Source organism: Perognathus longimembris, chromosome 9 (assembly GCF_023159225.1).
Source record: "Perognathus longimembris pacificus isolate PPM17 chromosome 9, ASM2315922v1, whole genome shotgun sequence".
Taxonomy (NCBI): Eukaryota; Metazoa; Chordata; class Mammalia; order Rodentia; family Heteromyidae; genus Perognathus; species Perognathus longimembris.
In genome coordinates, this window is record NC_063169.1 from 48,974,370 (window position 1) to 48,990,493 (window position 16,124).

Genomic DNA, 16,124 nt, shown 5'->3' on the forward strand with positions numbered 1-16,124 from the left:
CCAGGGTCATGTATAGGATTTAGAATTTGAGTCCATGGGCTGGGAATGTGGCCTAGTGGTAGAGTGTTTGCCTAGCATGCATAAAGCCCTGGGTTCAATTCCTCAGTACCGCATATACAGAAAAAGCAGGAAGTGGCATTGCGACTCAAGTAGTAGAGTGCTAGACTTGAGCAAAAATAAGCCAGTAATAGTGTTCAGGCCCCGAGTTTAAGCCCCAGGACTGGCAAAAAAGAAAAGTAAAAGAAAGAATTAGCATCCAAATAAAATAAGTAGCCCTTAACAAGTATTAATCAAAACACTGACCTGATTTATTATTAAAAGATCACTCTGGTAGAGACTTCTCTTCCTATGAAATCTAGGCTAAGCTAAGGATATTGGACTTCACAGTAAATACAATCAGAATGTCTAGAAAAATAATTTTCAAGTATCTGCACAGCATTTAAAAGCCAAAAAAGTAAATGAAGGAGGTCCAGACCTAAAAGAAATAGAAAATGAAAGATCCAGGAAACCCTGTGAATTCTCAATAAGCTTACACATTTAGATACATCATAGTGAAGTTGCAGAATACCAAAAATCAAACTACAAAGCAAGCAAACAAAAAAATTCTTGGAGCAATCAATCAATCAAACAGATAAATAAATAAGAGCTAGTACATTCACTTCGTAGAGCTGTCATTAGCAAATGACTATAAGTGGAGTGGCCTGAAACAATGTAATTTATTCTCTTATAGTTCTGGAGACAAAACATGCAAAGTAATAATGATAATGATTAAATAGCACCACCACCACTACTACTACTGGTACTACTACTATTACTACTGATAATATATGAGGAAGAATCTTTCTCATGCCTATCTTCTAGCTGTGCTGAACATGGCAGTTTTCACAGTCCTTGGCTTCCAGACACACCTCTTCAGTGGCTCCCTCTAATTCACATGTTGTTCTCCTGGGTGTCTCTGTGTATTTTCTTCTTTAAAAGACCTATACTGAAACCAGGATAATTTTACTTTGAGATCTTTAGTTTATTGCATTTGAAAGGACCTATTAGGAAATATGTTCTAAAGTTCCAAATGGACATGCATTTGGACCCTCCACTATCTCCTCACATTCATGCCCTTCTACACACAAATGCATTGACACATCCCCAAACACCCAAAAGTTTTAACCCATTCCAGCATCACCTCTTCCTCCTAAAACTCATCAACATCCAGAAGTCCTACATATCATCATCCAAATCAGATTTGGGTGGGATGGTGAGGATAATGATCTTAAGATAAAATGTCTCTCCCTCTATGGACCTGTGAGTTAGAAAATAAAGTGTCTGCATCCCAAATACAGTGATGAGACAGGCATAGAATAGACATTGTCATTCCATAAAGGAGAAGATAAAAAGATTAAAAGGGTCATTGGTCCCAAGCCAGCTCCCTGCAGAGAAAAGTCTATTAGCTTTGAAAGTCTGAGAGTAATCTTTTGTGGCTCAGCCTATTCTTTGGGCCTGTAGAGACCCAGGGCCCACTTCTCTTGCCTCTGTTTCTATACTGACAGCTCTGCTCTCAAATCCATTTCTCTTTTCTTAGGAATTATCACATATTTGTAGCTAAGCAATTCTAGCACCATTTTCTTCCCATGGAAATGCAGAAGCCCTGCAACTTTCATTTCATCCAGTCTCTGACTTCAGGTACCCAAGGCCTAACTTATGAAACTGTAACCTCTCTGTACATCACTTTGACAATAAAAAAGAAAGAAAAAACTGAAGTATATAGATTAAAAAAAAAAAAAAACTGCCAGTGCTTCTTAGATACAACACTCTCAAGTCAGTCAGAGCAAATAAGTGACATCTTGTCTCAAAAACAACTAAAGCCAAAAGGGGCTAGAGATATAGCCCAGGTGGTAGAGTGCTTGCCTACCAAACCCAAAGCCCCGAGAGTTCAAACCCAAACCCAAATCCTCGAGGAAAAAAAAGAGCATTAGACCATCAAGGATTGAAAAATACTTTTTTTTTCTGATCTACAAATTTGCAGAAATAATAAATCTAAAATGTTTACTGTCTAAATTTTATTTTGTTGTTGCAAAAAGTAGTATATATATCCAAGTCACATTTTCAGCTTAAAAAACAAAAGTCCAATAAGGTTGCAAACCCCTATTTTGCCACTGTTCACCTCACTCTTGATCTCACCTACTCATGGCTACCAATTGTATTCTCTATTTGTATTATTCTCTTCACTTACCACATTATTTATTCTGCACATTTAACAATGTCTTACCTTTAACATAGTTTCCTGAAGAGCTTTTCTTATCAGTGCAACTCATCTTTTTTTTTAACAGCTACCTAATATTCCATTACATGTGTATACCATAATTTAATTAACCACTCTTCTTCTGATAGACATTTGGGTTGTTTCCAGGTTTTTGCTTTTACAAACAATGCTATAGTGGATAACCTTGAACACAAATCATTTTGACATGTGCAGATGTGTCCATGTGATGCATTCCCAGAAGTGAGATTGCTGGGTCAAAGGGCAAATAGGTTTGTAACTATTAAAAACATTGCCAAAATGTCCTTCAGAGAGGTTGTATCACCCCCTCCACAGATGAATGGATCCAAAAAAGATGGTGTCTATACACAATGGAATACTACATAGCGATTAGAAATGGTAAAATATTGGGATTCGCAGGGAAATGGTCAGAACTTGAACAAATAATGTTGAGTGAGACAAGCCTAGAACACATAAAACAAAGGGGCATGATCTCCTTGATATATAACTGTTAAGGAGGGGGGAGGGGGAGACAATAAAGACCAGGTCTGTGAAATGAAAAACTTCTTGTCAAATGGTATTTCCCTTAGGTTTGGGTCAGCGACCCTACATTATGTAACTAAAACCAAACAACTACTCAACAATAGACCTCAAAAATAGACCTCTCAGTGGATCACAATAGCTCAAAAGCTATGTATGTACGTTCATATAAGACTATTGTCGACATATTGTCTACTGTCGACATTACATTTACAGCCCTAGGCGAATTTTCTTTGGCGTAGGCCATGTGGCTACTGTATATGTTCTTGGTACACTGTGTATCGTATATATGTCTACCTGACCTAGGGAAGGGAAAGAAAAGCATGGTGTAAGATATCGCAAGAAATGTACACACTGCCCTACTATGTAACTGTACCCCTTGTGCACAACACCTTGTCAAAAAATTTTTGTTTAATTAATAAGTAAATTATTTTTTAAAAAAGAAAGGTTGTATAACTATGTTCTCCCACCCGCAATGTAGGCAAGTACCTGCTATCTTGCAGCCTCTGAAGCTGAATTTTGTAGAAACTTGATGGTGTCAACCTGATAAGTAAAATAATGGTGTAAGGTAACAGTGTCTGACTTTATTTTCTCAGGATAGCAGGCCATTGTGAATAATGTGAAAGAGATTTTGGTTGGTTATCTAATGCAGATGTGTCTTTGACACAAAAATCTCAGCTGTATTTGGAGTTGTACAGCTGGGAATGAGGAGGTCTATGATTGACACTGGGCATTGAAGATATGTTGATAGATGGGGTATCTAGAGCCCTTGCACACAAGCCAGGGAGCAGGTAGGGGGAATGCAGGAGTGAGTAGTTAAGTCCTGGATGCTCCTGAAATTGATTATGTGTCTTGACCTCAACATCAGCTCACTAGAAGTTCAGTAGAATCATGTGGTAAGAGTATCAGGAAGCAAAGTAATGGAAAGAAGGCTATGATGACTTTTGCTGAAGAAGGAGAAAGGAAGAAGGCCCCGAGTCAAGGCATCAGAACCTGCAACTTCCTCGTGCCTTCAACCAGAGGAAATGGAATGGCAATTCTGGGATGTGGGGTGTGTGAAATAATCATATACAAGAGTCTACTCCAATACAATCACAAATCCTTGTGGTGCTGAATTATGATTAATAGGTTCAAACCCACTCCAAATTGGGAAAGAGATTTTTGCATATAAATACTTTGTTTAAAAACCCACCAGTAGAGGGGCTGGGAATGTGGCTTCGTGGTAGAGTGTTTGCTTGGCATGCATGGAAGCCCTGGGTTCGATTCCTCAGTACCTCATAAAGAGGGGAAAAAAACAGAAGTGGTGCTGTGCTCAAATGGCAGAGTCTGTCCTTGAGCAAAAGAAGCTCAGGGACAGTGCCCAGGCCCTTAGTTCAAGTCAGAGGACTGGCAAAACAAAAAATACCATTAGAAACAAATAAAAAATATTTAAGGGGAGAGATGCCTCTCTTATGACCATAATTTAACTTAAATTTAAATTCCAAGATGGTCTACTGAATATTACATGTTAGATTTCTAGCCATTAATGTTTATTAAATCATGATTCCCTAGTTACTAAATATTTAACTGAAAGTACATAAGGGACACATTTCCAAAACATTTAGCAGAATATATAATATAATCCTATTGTATTTGAAGTCTGCTATTATTTGGTAGACATCTATGTAGATTAATACCAGAAAATCTATGCAATAAAGTGGACATATATTTCTAACGCAGTCTACCTAAGCTGTAGAATTTCAGAAATGTTAATATTTGGATTGATAATACATATTTTCATAATACTTTTCACAATGGACACTTACTAACTTTGAAAATAATTTTGTAAACTAGCAAAAAAAAAACATTTCAGTAAATGATGGGGTAAAGGGGAGATGCTCATAACCAAAAATAGAGTTAAATGCCTGTGATGCAGGAGATAGTGGGGGTGGAGGAGAGTGGAGTTGACGGAACTGTCAGTCTTTGTACATGCCATTCAGCTAAACAGAAGTACCTTAAATGAAGTAGAGTAACAATTTGTTATCTACCTTTTTCTCTATCAGGAATCTATCTGAACACCTTTTTAGTACAATTCTTTCCTTATTTTACATTTTTTTATTTGAACACAAAACAGACGAAATCATAGAGCGTGAAGGTGGCAAAGCCACTCAGTAGCCTATTTTGTATGTAAACATAATTTATCAACCACTTTGTTTTATACCTCTTATGATTTCTAGCCAATGTAATAGGTCTTAATCCTGTTTTCTATTGTATTATAATGGTTTTCACAGGACACTGTTCACAGTATCTTTTTAACTGGTCTCCAGGCAATCTGTCTGACATGCAACCAGATTAATATGTTCCTGAAACACCACTTTCATTATGGAAGTTCTTGCTTAAAAATCTTCAATAGTGTCCTTATTTATGGTCATGATTTTCAAGCTTTGAGGCAGTAGAATTTTTTTTCTCCCAAAGGAAACCTTATGTGGAATCCCTGTATATAAAGTAGAGGAGGGTAGTATTTTATTAGGACTCAATGATAAAGCCAAACAGTAAAACTCTTGAGGCTATTTTGATGCACACAAAAAGAAAAATAATTGAGGGTTATCACTGACAATGGAAGACTTCCACTTTCAAGATATTTCTGTATTTTATTTTGATTGCAGATTTAATTCATAAAATAAGTAAATATTGTTAATAAAAGTGGTGTGTGTTTTTTTTCAAAATAACTGAGCTTATAATTACAAGTCACAAATTATATCAGCTGTGTACTCCAAGGTTCACGATGAAACTCAGTGGGGTTAGAAGTTACTGTGTTCACATGGGGTATGTCACAAGTTTCAGTGTAGGGTGGACTTGGTTTGTTTCCTTGCTTCTTTTAATTACAACATTATTAAATTTCAGGAAATACATTTAGAGATCAAATTTGTTAACAGGTTTTCTGTGTGTGTGTCTTATTTTTTTTTCTTTATTGTCAAAGTGTACCTCGGAGGGGTTACAGATTCATATGTAAGGCAGTGAGTATGTTTCTTGTTCAACTTGTTACCTCCTTCCTCATTTCCTTTCCTCCCCCTCCCCCTTCCCCTCTCCCCCCCATGAGTTGTACGGTTGGTTTACAACAAACTGTTTGATAAGTATTGCTTTTGGAATGGTTTGTCTTTTTATCCTTTGTCTCTTGAATTTGATATTCCCTTTCCCTTCCCTAGTTCTAATACCCATATAAATAGTATCCAGGGTACTCATATGAGATACAGGAAGGGAATGCAAGAGAAACAAAACAAAACAATCAGTCAAAAAAACAGACAGAGAGAAGAAAGATGGCGCCGATGGAATAGGGAGGCACCCCGACTCGCTCCAACGGCATAGTGAGCTGGGAACCCCAACACCCAACACCCCATCAAGAACCCAGCAAAACCAGCAGCCAGAAGCAGTGGAGAAACGCAGGAAAACAAAAAGGAGCAAAAAAGAAGAACCGAAAACCTACACGGAGCCGGAGATTCACCGGGGCACCCTCCCCCCTCCAGCCGACCCTGGCCCAAACAGGGTCAGGCTGGGAAAGGGGAACCCGGCGATCGGCAGACAGGCTGCCAGGAGCGCAGAATTCATATAGGGGGAGACCCCACGGACACAAGGCAGGGTGCGGACCAAGACACACCAGCAGCGACGAGAAGTTCGGGTCCACACCGGGTTTGGACAAGGGAACCCAGCGCGGCAGAAATCGGGAACCAGGGAAGCCACCTCGACACTTAGCCAACCCCTGGAGGGCCAACGGCGGCGCGGGACACACACACAAAGCAGCAAAAGTGAGTGCCCTCCCCTCCCCCCTCCCCCACCCCTGAGGGAACAAAGAACTCACAAATCAGGCGGGGGAAACCCCCCATCAGGCGCTGGGAAGTCAGTTTAGCAGAGGAAGGGCTCAGCAGCACCAACACCCCACAGGTTCCTGAACTGGCAGAACCGGCCCCGCCCCCTTCCCAACAGGGGCTGGGAGACAGCCAGTTGTGCAAACCCCACCTGAGGCGCCTGGACCTCGCAGACTCTTACAACTAAAACCACAGGCGCTGGTGGGCAATACCAGCCCAGCAGGGTCACTTGAGCCTGATCACGTCCCCCCTCCTCACAGCGGAGGTGAGGTCTGAAGGTGCCAAGCCACACCCGGACAGTCGATCCCACTGGGCCCCACACGTACCCCACCCCCCCCCAACGGACTCGTGGGAGGGCGCAAGCACAACCCAACAACCCAGGACTTGCTCTGGGAGGCATATCCCGCCGAAGTGCCTGTTGCACTGAACGCACAGCGCACAGGAGGGCGGGGCCCCCGGCGACAGCGCCTGCTCTGGTAGGCATACCCTGCACTGGTGGGCGGGGACACAGCGACAGCACCTGCTGCCTTAGACACGTCTACACAGGAGGGAGGGAGGAGCTACAAACCAAACCTGAGAAGCCATCCAGATCTCCAGATGCGCAAATCACAAAGAAACATAACTCAGTTCATCAAAGGGCAAGCCAACTCGCCAGCTCCAAAAAGCAGCACGACTGAAGAGGAGATGGAGACTAAAAAAGCAAATGAGGCCATGTTAACAGGAATGATCGAAAGCGTCAGAAATGAAATCAGAAAACAATTCCAGGAATTTAGAGCGGAAATCTGGAAGGACACCCAGGAAGCCAAGAAAGAAATGGAAGCAAAACTGGATACAATGCAAACCTGCTTTAAAGAAATGGAAGCAAAAATGGATACAATGCAAGCTGCCTTTAAAGAAAATCTCCACATCCTAAGAATTGAAATGCATGAAAAAATAGATTTAAAATACAACTCTTTAAAGGAAGAAATCTCCACGATCAGAGCTGATATGACAACCATAAATAGCTCTCTGACATCCATAAACTCCGCAATTGAAACCATGACACAAAGAGTAGACCATATAGAATCCAGAATCTCTCGCCTGGACGATGAAGCAGCTGACAACAACCAGAAAATGACCACACTCCAAGAAAAGGTGAAGCTTCAGGGAAGACTAATCCAGGAACTAATGGACAAAGACAAGAGATATAATCTGCGCATAATTGGAATAGAAGAAGGAGCCGAATACCAGAGCAGAGGGCTTAATCATGTTCTCAATAAAGTTATTGCAGAAAACTTCCCCAATCTCACAGGGGACCCCATCCAGGTAACCGAAGCCTATAGGACACCTGGCAGGCCAGACCCCAGGAAAGCCACCCCAAGGCACATAATATTCAAGACTACAGACCTCAAGACTAAAGAGCAAATTCTGAATTCAGCCAAAGCGAAGAAGGAAACTTTTTTCAATGGGAAGAGGATTCGAATAACATCCGACTTATCCACACAAACTTACCAAGCTCGAAGCGAGTGGAAGAACACCATCCAAGTACTCCAGAATAACAATTTACAACCTCGGATCAAATATCCAGCGAAATTGGAGTTCACATTCGAAGGGAGAACCAGATCTTTCCACACCAAAGAGGAGCTAAAGGAGTATGTGAATAAAAAACCAGCCCTACAGCGAATATTAAGAGGGGAACCCCACCCAACAGAGATCGTAAAAGACACACAGACAGAATCAGAAAGAAACTTCAATAGCCAAAGTCCAGCAGAAACACAAGCTCACTAAAGACAAGAAAAAAAAAAAAAAAAAAAAGAAAAAACAGCCCACCAAGAAAATGGAAGGAGAAAAAACACCCTTATCCTTGATCTCTTTAAATATAAATGGTTTAAACTCCCCGATAAAGAGGAGCAGACTGGCAGAATGGATTCGCAAACAAAAAGTTGACATCTGCTGTCTACAAGAGACCCACCTTACAGCAAGGGACAAAAACAGGCTTCGAGTGAAAGGATGGAGCAAGATCTACCAAGCAAATGCATCCACCAAAACGGCAGGTGTAGCCATCCTGATCTCAGACAAGCTTGACTTCTCTTTAAAGTCCACTCAAAAAGACAAAGAAGGACACTACATATTAATACAAGGAAAAATACAGAATCAAGAAATCACGGTGATAAATGTATACTCACCAAACAAAAGAGGCCCGACATATGTCAAGCAAATTCTCAAAGAATTACAGAGCAAGATAGACGCAAACACAATCATAGTGGGTGACTTTAATACTCCTCTCTCTCCAAGAGACAGATCCAACACCCAGAGGATTAGTAAGGGAGCTGAGGACCTAAATAACACCATTTCCCAAATGGATCTAACAGACCTATATAGAACCTTTCACCCCACAGAGACCCAATACACCTTCTTTTCAGCAGCCCATGGATCATATTCCAAAATAGACCACGTCATAGTCCACACAAAGAACCTCAGCAAATACAAAAGTATTGACGTCATCCCATGTATTATATCTGACCACAGTGGATTAAAGGTAACCCTCAACAACAAAGGATACCACAGAGCCTATACACACTCTTGGAGGCTAAACCCCACGCTGCTATCCAACACTTGGGCCACAGATCAAATTAAAGATGAAATCAACGAATTCATAAGCCACAATGACAAAGAAAACACATCACAAAGAAACCTATGGGACACAGCTAAGGCAGTTCTGAGGGGCAAGATCATTGCACTCAGCACCCACATTAAAAGAATGGAAGCAGAGCAGGTGAATACCCTCACGATGAAACTAAAACAAATGGAGAAACAAGAAATGACAGAATCTAAAACGACTAGGAGGGGAGAGATCACAAAGATTAAAGAAGAGATAAATCTGATTGAAAATAGAAAGACCATTCCACAAATAAATAAGACTAAAAGCTGGTTCTTTGAGAAAATAAACAAAATTGACAGACCCCTTGCAAGACTTACAAAAAAAAGAAGAGAAGAGACTCATATTCGTAAAATCAGGGACTCCACAGGAAAAATTACAACAAGTACACACGATATTCAAACAATCATAAGGAGCTATTTCCAAAACCTCTACTCAGCAAAAAAAACAATAATTCTACAGAAATGGATCAATTCTTAGAGAAGTACAAACTGCCCAAACTGAACCAAGAAGAAATAAATCAGCTAAATAAACCAATAACTTACGGTGAGATACAGGAGGTAATCAAGAACCTCCCTACTAAGAAAAGCCCAGGCCCAGATGGATTCACCAACGAATTCTACAAAACCTTTAGTGAGGAGCTAATTCCAATACTCCTCAAACTCTTCCGCGAAATAGAAATGGAGGGAGAAATTCCAAACTCATTCTACGAAGCTAATATCATACTAATTCCCAAACCAGGCAAAGACCCAACAAAAAAAGAGAACTACAGACCAATATCACTAATGAACACAGATGCAAAGCTCCTCAATAAAATATTAGCTAATAGGATCCAGAAAGTGATCAAGAATATCATACATCATGACCAAGTAGGCTTCATCCCTCAGTCACAAGGATGGTTCAACATCCGTAAATCAATCAACGTAATTCACCACATAAACAGAACTAAAATCAAGAATCACATTGTTATCTCAGTCGATGCCCAAAAAGCCTTTGACAAAATACAACATCCATACCTATTAAAAGCTTTGGAGAGAACAGGAATAGATGGAACATTCCTCAAAACAATAAAAGCCATATACAACAGACCAACTGCTAATATCATATTAAATGGAGAGAAACTTAAGTCATTCCCCCTAAAATCAGGAACAAGACAAGGATGCCCACTCTCCCCACTTCTGTTCAACATAGTGCTGGAATCCCTAGCCATAGCAATAAGGCAAGAGGAGGACATCAAAGGGATCCACATCGGCAAGGAAGAAATCAAGTTATCCCTATTCGCAGACGACATGATCTTGTACCTGAAGGACCCAAAAACCTCAGTACCCAAACTCCTACACCTAATAAACCAATTTGGCAAAGTAGCAGGATATAAAATCAACCCAGAAAAGTCAGCAGCTTTTCTGTACACCAGCAATAGACAAACAGAAAAGGAAATTATGGAAACAATTCCATTTACAGTAGCCAAAAAAAGAATAAAGTACCTAGGGATCAGCTTAACCAAGGACGTGACGGACCTATTCAATGAAAACTACAAAAATCTAATAAGGGAAATCAAAGAAGACACAAGGAGATGGAAAGACCTCCCATGCTCATGGGTAGGCAGAGTCAATATAGTGAAAATGGCCATATTGCCCAAATTGTTATACAAATTCAATGCAATACCTATCAAAATCCCAGCCACATTCTTCACTGAAATAGAGAAACCAATCCATAAATTCATATGGAACAGCAAAAAACCTAGAATAGCCAAAGCAATTCTAGGCAAAAAAAGCAATGCAGGAGGTATCACAATACCTGACTTCAAGATCTACTACAAGGCCATCATAACAAAAACAGCATGGTATTGGTATAAAAACAGATCGGAAGACCAGTGGATTAGAATTGAAGACCCAGAAATAAAACCGCACTCTTACAGCCAACTGATATTCGACAAAGGAGCTAAAGATATACAATGGAATAAACATAGCCTCTTCAACTACTGGTGCTGGGAGAACTGGGCAGCCATATGCAGAAAACTCAAAGTAGACCCAAGCCTATCACCATGCACCAAGATCAACTCAAAATGGATCAAGGACCTCAACATCAGACCTGAATCCTTGAAACTACTGAAGGACAGAGTAGGAAAGACACTAGAACTTATAGGCACAGGAAGGAACTTCCTGAATAGAGTCCCAGGGGCACAACAAATAGGAGAAAGACTCGACAAATGGGACTACTACAAATTAAAAAGTTTCTGCACAGCTAAGGACATAGCCACCAAAATAGAAAGACAGCCAACCATATGGGAAAGGATATTTACCAGCACAGCAACAGACAAAGGCCTGATATCGGTCATCTACAGAGAACTCAAAAAACTAAGCCCCTCCAAGCCCAATAAACCTATTAGGAAATGGGCAAAAGAGCTAAAGAGAGACTTCACAAGAGAAGATATAAAAATGGCAAAGAAACATATGAGGAAATGCTCAACATCCCTGCTAGTAAAGGAAATGCAAATAAAAACAACCCTGAGATACCACCTCACCCCAGTTAGAATGGCCTATACTCTGAACTCAGGAAACAACAAATGCTGGAGGGGCTGTGGGGAAAGAGGAACCCTTCTCCATTGTTGGTGGGAGTGCAAATTAGTACAACCACTTTGGAGAACAGTATGGAGGTTTCTCAAAAAGCTCAATATAGACCTACCCTATGACCCAGCCATACCACTCCTAGGCATCTATCCTAAACAGCAAAATCCAAGATATCAAAAAGGCATTTGTACTACCATGTTTATCGCGGCACAATTCACAATAGCTAAAATATGGAAACAACCCAGATGCCCCTCCACAGACGAATGGATCCAAAAAATATGGTACTTATACACAATGGAATACTACATAGCGATTAGGAATGGTGAAATATTGTTATTTGCAGGGAAATGGTCGGAACTCGAACAAATAATGTTGAGTGAGACAAGCCTAGAACACAGAAAACAAAGGGGCATGATCTCCCTGATATATGACTGTTAACAAAGGGAGACGGAGAGACAGTAGAGACCAAGTCTGTGAATACTGTATATGTTCTTGATACATTGTATATCGCATATATGTCAACCTGACCTAGACAAGGGATAGAAAAACAGGTTGTAAGATATCATAAGAAATGTACACACTGCCCTACTATGTAACTGCACCCTCTTTGCACAACACCTTGTAAAAAAATTTATGTCCAATTAATAAAATAAATAAATAAAAATAAAAATTAAAAAAAAAACAGACAACCTCATAGAAACTGTTTCTCCGAGAAAGACAGCCAAAGTAAGTTCTAACAGTACAGGGATTCTCTACAGGAAGGAAAAATCGACTTTGCTGGTCTGAAAACACAGTTTTGAGCTCCAGGCGGCGTCCCGCCGCGGCGCCAGCGCCAGCTCCGGCACAGTGCCGGGCACAGCCCCCCGCACTCCGCGCAGCTAAAGCGAGAAATACTCCAGACGGCAGCCGAGCACGGAGGACCTGACATCGCAGAGACCGCGTGAGTACCCCGCAAAAAAAAAAAAAAAAAAAAAAAAAATTATTCTCGCTTGAGCCCACATTCCAGCTTCTGGAAGGCATCCCTGTCCCCACCGCCAGAGCAAAGCGCCATCTTTGCCACTGGCATAGGGTCAGACCAGACTGAAACTGAAGCGGGCCTGGGGAAAGCGAGGTCAAAAAAGCCATCTTTGAAAAGGGCAGGAGGGGCGGAATCAGTGAGAACCAGCTCCGTGCAGAAGAACGCCCCCTGCCCTGGTGGGAGGCGAGTCCGGGGCCTAGCCAGAGAAGCCCCGCCCTGCCCGCCGGAACTTCTAAACTTAAAGCAAAAGCTGCGAGCAGCTACCAGGGGCACGGAAACAACAGAAGGAGGAACAAACAGTTCCGGGGACAGCTAAACGGTCCCGTCACAGAGGAAACTAATTCCCAGCCCAAAACGGAGCTGCATTCCATAGCTACCTATGCCAAGGAGGCCGCCTCCCTCAGGCAAGCAACTCTTAGTGGAGCAACACAGGCTAGAGGCGCCACGCTCTGCTGAGTTCACAGTCTAGTCAAGACCAGGCATCAAAGGCAGCGGCCCCACAGCAGACAGAGGAGCCACAGTTCCTGTGACTGCCCACGTCCCCATCGACAGAGGACGCCCAAGGCCTGCCTGCAAGCTGTGCGAACCTCAGAGACCCACGATTGCACCAACAGGGGAGAAAGTCAGAACAGAACCACCCCTTGCCAACTGAAATCAAGTCAAACCAGCCAATCAGGAAAATAGACTGCAGTCCATTGCAGGGAAACGAGAGACTGGTTTCTTTTTCTTTTCAAACATTTTTTTTTAACTTTTCTTTTAAATTTTCTTTTTAATTTTTTCACACCTGAAACATCATTGGCTGTTTTTGTTTTTTTTTTCTTTTTTTTTTTTGTTTGTTTGTTTGTTTTCCATTTTTACTGGTTTGTTTTATCAAGTTTTTTTTGTGTGTTTGTTTATTTGCTAGGTTTGTTCCTTTTCGGTTATTTTCCTTTTTATTTACTTATACTTCCTTGTTAAATAATTTTTCTCTGTTTTGTGTATCTGTCTTCCAGTATTTTTACTTCATTTCTCTCATTGCGTCCTCTTCCTATAAAAATTACTTTCCTATAAATAACACCTACACCCTTTTCTGCTAACTCTCCAGTGTCTGTCATTTTATGAATGTTCTTTCTACTGATTCTACTCTTCTCCACATTTCCACGTCACTGAAACTAAACCAAAATCACCCCCCCCCAAAAACACTTTACTCTATTCTCTTTACTACCTCCAACTTACCCTCCAGACTTACTGCCTGGACCTCCAGGTTCCATTGACTTCTGGTTATTGGATAGAGGATATCCCAGCTTAATACGAGTGAATCAAAGGGGTTCATAGAGAAAGCCAGTCCTAAAAGAACTTAATATAAAAACAAGAATTGCGTATAAGGTTGTAACAGTAAATAAGTAACTACTGAATACAGGGCCCAGGATCAGAGGTTATATTGAAATTGTATTCTTTAGGAACACCAAATCTAACTTTATAGACAGGTATACAAGTTATCTGTTTATAATTGTGAAATTGTAAGATTTACACAACAGTGCTTGGTAAGGGCTACTTTGGGTCTTAAACAGTGCTCACAGGTGCTGGTAGGTTGGCATTCCCAATTCAAATGGGCAGAAGAAACACAAGAAAGATGGCAAATAATGAAGTCTTATCCCCCACCCAAAACAAGCAGGAAGCAGAGCAGTCAATCAAAAACATAGAAGAAAACCCCCAAAATGCTCTACAAAGCTTACTGATAAACATGATAAATGAAAAGTTTGAATCTCTTCAGTCAATTATGTTAGAGCGTGAGGAGGCAAAGCAAAAATTAATGGAGAATTTCATGGCATCCACAAATAGAAAGATAAGTGAGCTTCAAGAGTCAAATGAAAAGATAGCTACCCAACTTAAAGATTTGAGAGACAACACTCAAAACCAAAGTAATGAAGTTAATGAAGTAAAGAAGTCCATACAGGACCTAAGAAATGACATGGAAAACATCAGGAAAGACCAGTCAGAAGGAAAAGAGATTCGAAATCAAGTAGTTAGCCTACAGTCCCGACTAACTGAAGCAGAGGATCGAATCTCAGGAGCTGAAGATTCCTTAGATTCTATGGAGAAAGATCAAAAATCAATACAAATCCAGTCCAAGCAACAAAACAGATCGCTACAGGAGATTCAAGACACAATCAGGAAGCCCAATTTAAGGATAATAGGTATTGAGGAAAACTTGGAGAAAGAGGTTAATGGGATAGGCAACCTATTTAACAGAATATTAGCTGAGAACTTCCCAAATATCCAGAAGGAAAGGCCTATACAGATACAAGAAGCATTTAGAACCCCAAATCGACCAGACCAGAATAGGACTTCCCACCGACACATTGTAATCAAAACAGCTTCTGCAGAGTGCAAGGAAAAAATACTCAAAGCTGTTAGGGCAAAGAAAACAATCACATATAAAGGAAAAGCAATCAGAATTACCCCAGACTTCTCAGCAGAGACCATGAAAGCAAGGAGAGCCTGGAATGAAGTATACCAAACTCTAAATAAAAATAACTACCAACCAAGAATTCTGTACCCCGCCAAACTCTCCTTCATAGCCGAAGGTCAAATAAAAGTCTTCCACAATAAGGAAAAACTGAAACAATATATCTCCACCAAACCAGCTTTACACAAAATCCTTAAAGATGTACTATACAGGGAAAATAATCAGGATCCCAACACAGACAGAGAAATGAACCCTAATTAGTAAACACTAGATCAAGAAATGGGAAGACACAGCTTCAAACAAGACAGTGATAATGAAAGGAACAAACGATCACCTCTCAATCCTAACTGTCAACATTAATGGACTTAATTCTCCAATCAAACGACATAGGCTCATAAGTTGGATCAAAAATCAAGATCCATCTTTCTGCTGCCTCCAAGAGACACACCTATCCAGCAAAAGTAAACATCTTCTAAAAGTGAAAGGCTGGAAACAAATCTATCAAGCAAATGGCCCCCATAGGCAGGCTGGAGTTGCAATCCTAGTATCAGACAAAATTGACTTCAAATTAAAAAAGGTAAGAAGAGACAAAGAAGGTTACTACATACTAGTAAAAGGATCTCTCCAACAGGAAGAAATAACCATCCTAAATATCTACACGCCAAATGCAGGAGCACCCAACTTCATCAAACAAACACTACTGGCTCTAAAAACATTCATAGGCCCAAACACAATGATAGTGGGGGACTTTAACACTCCACTATCACCTCTGGACAGATCAACACGCCAAAAACTGAACAAAGAAACCACAGA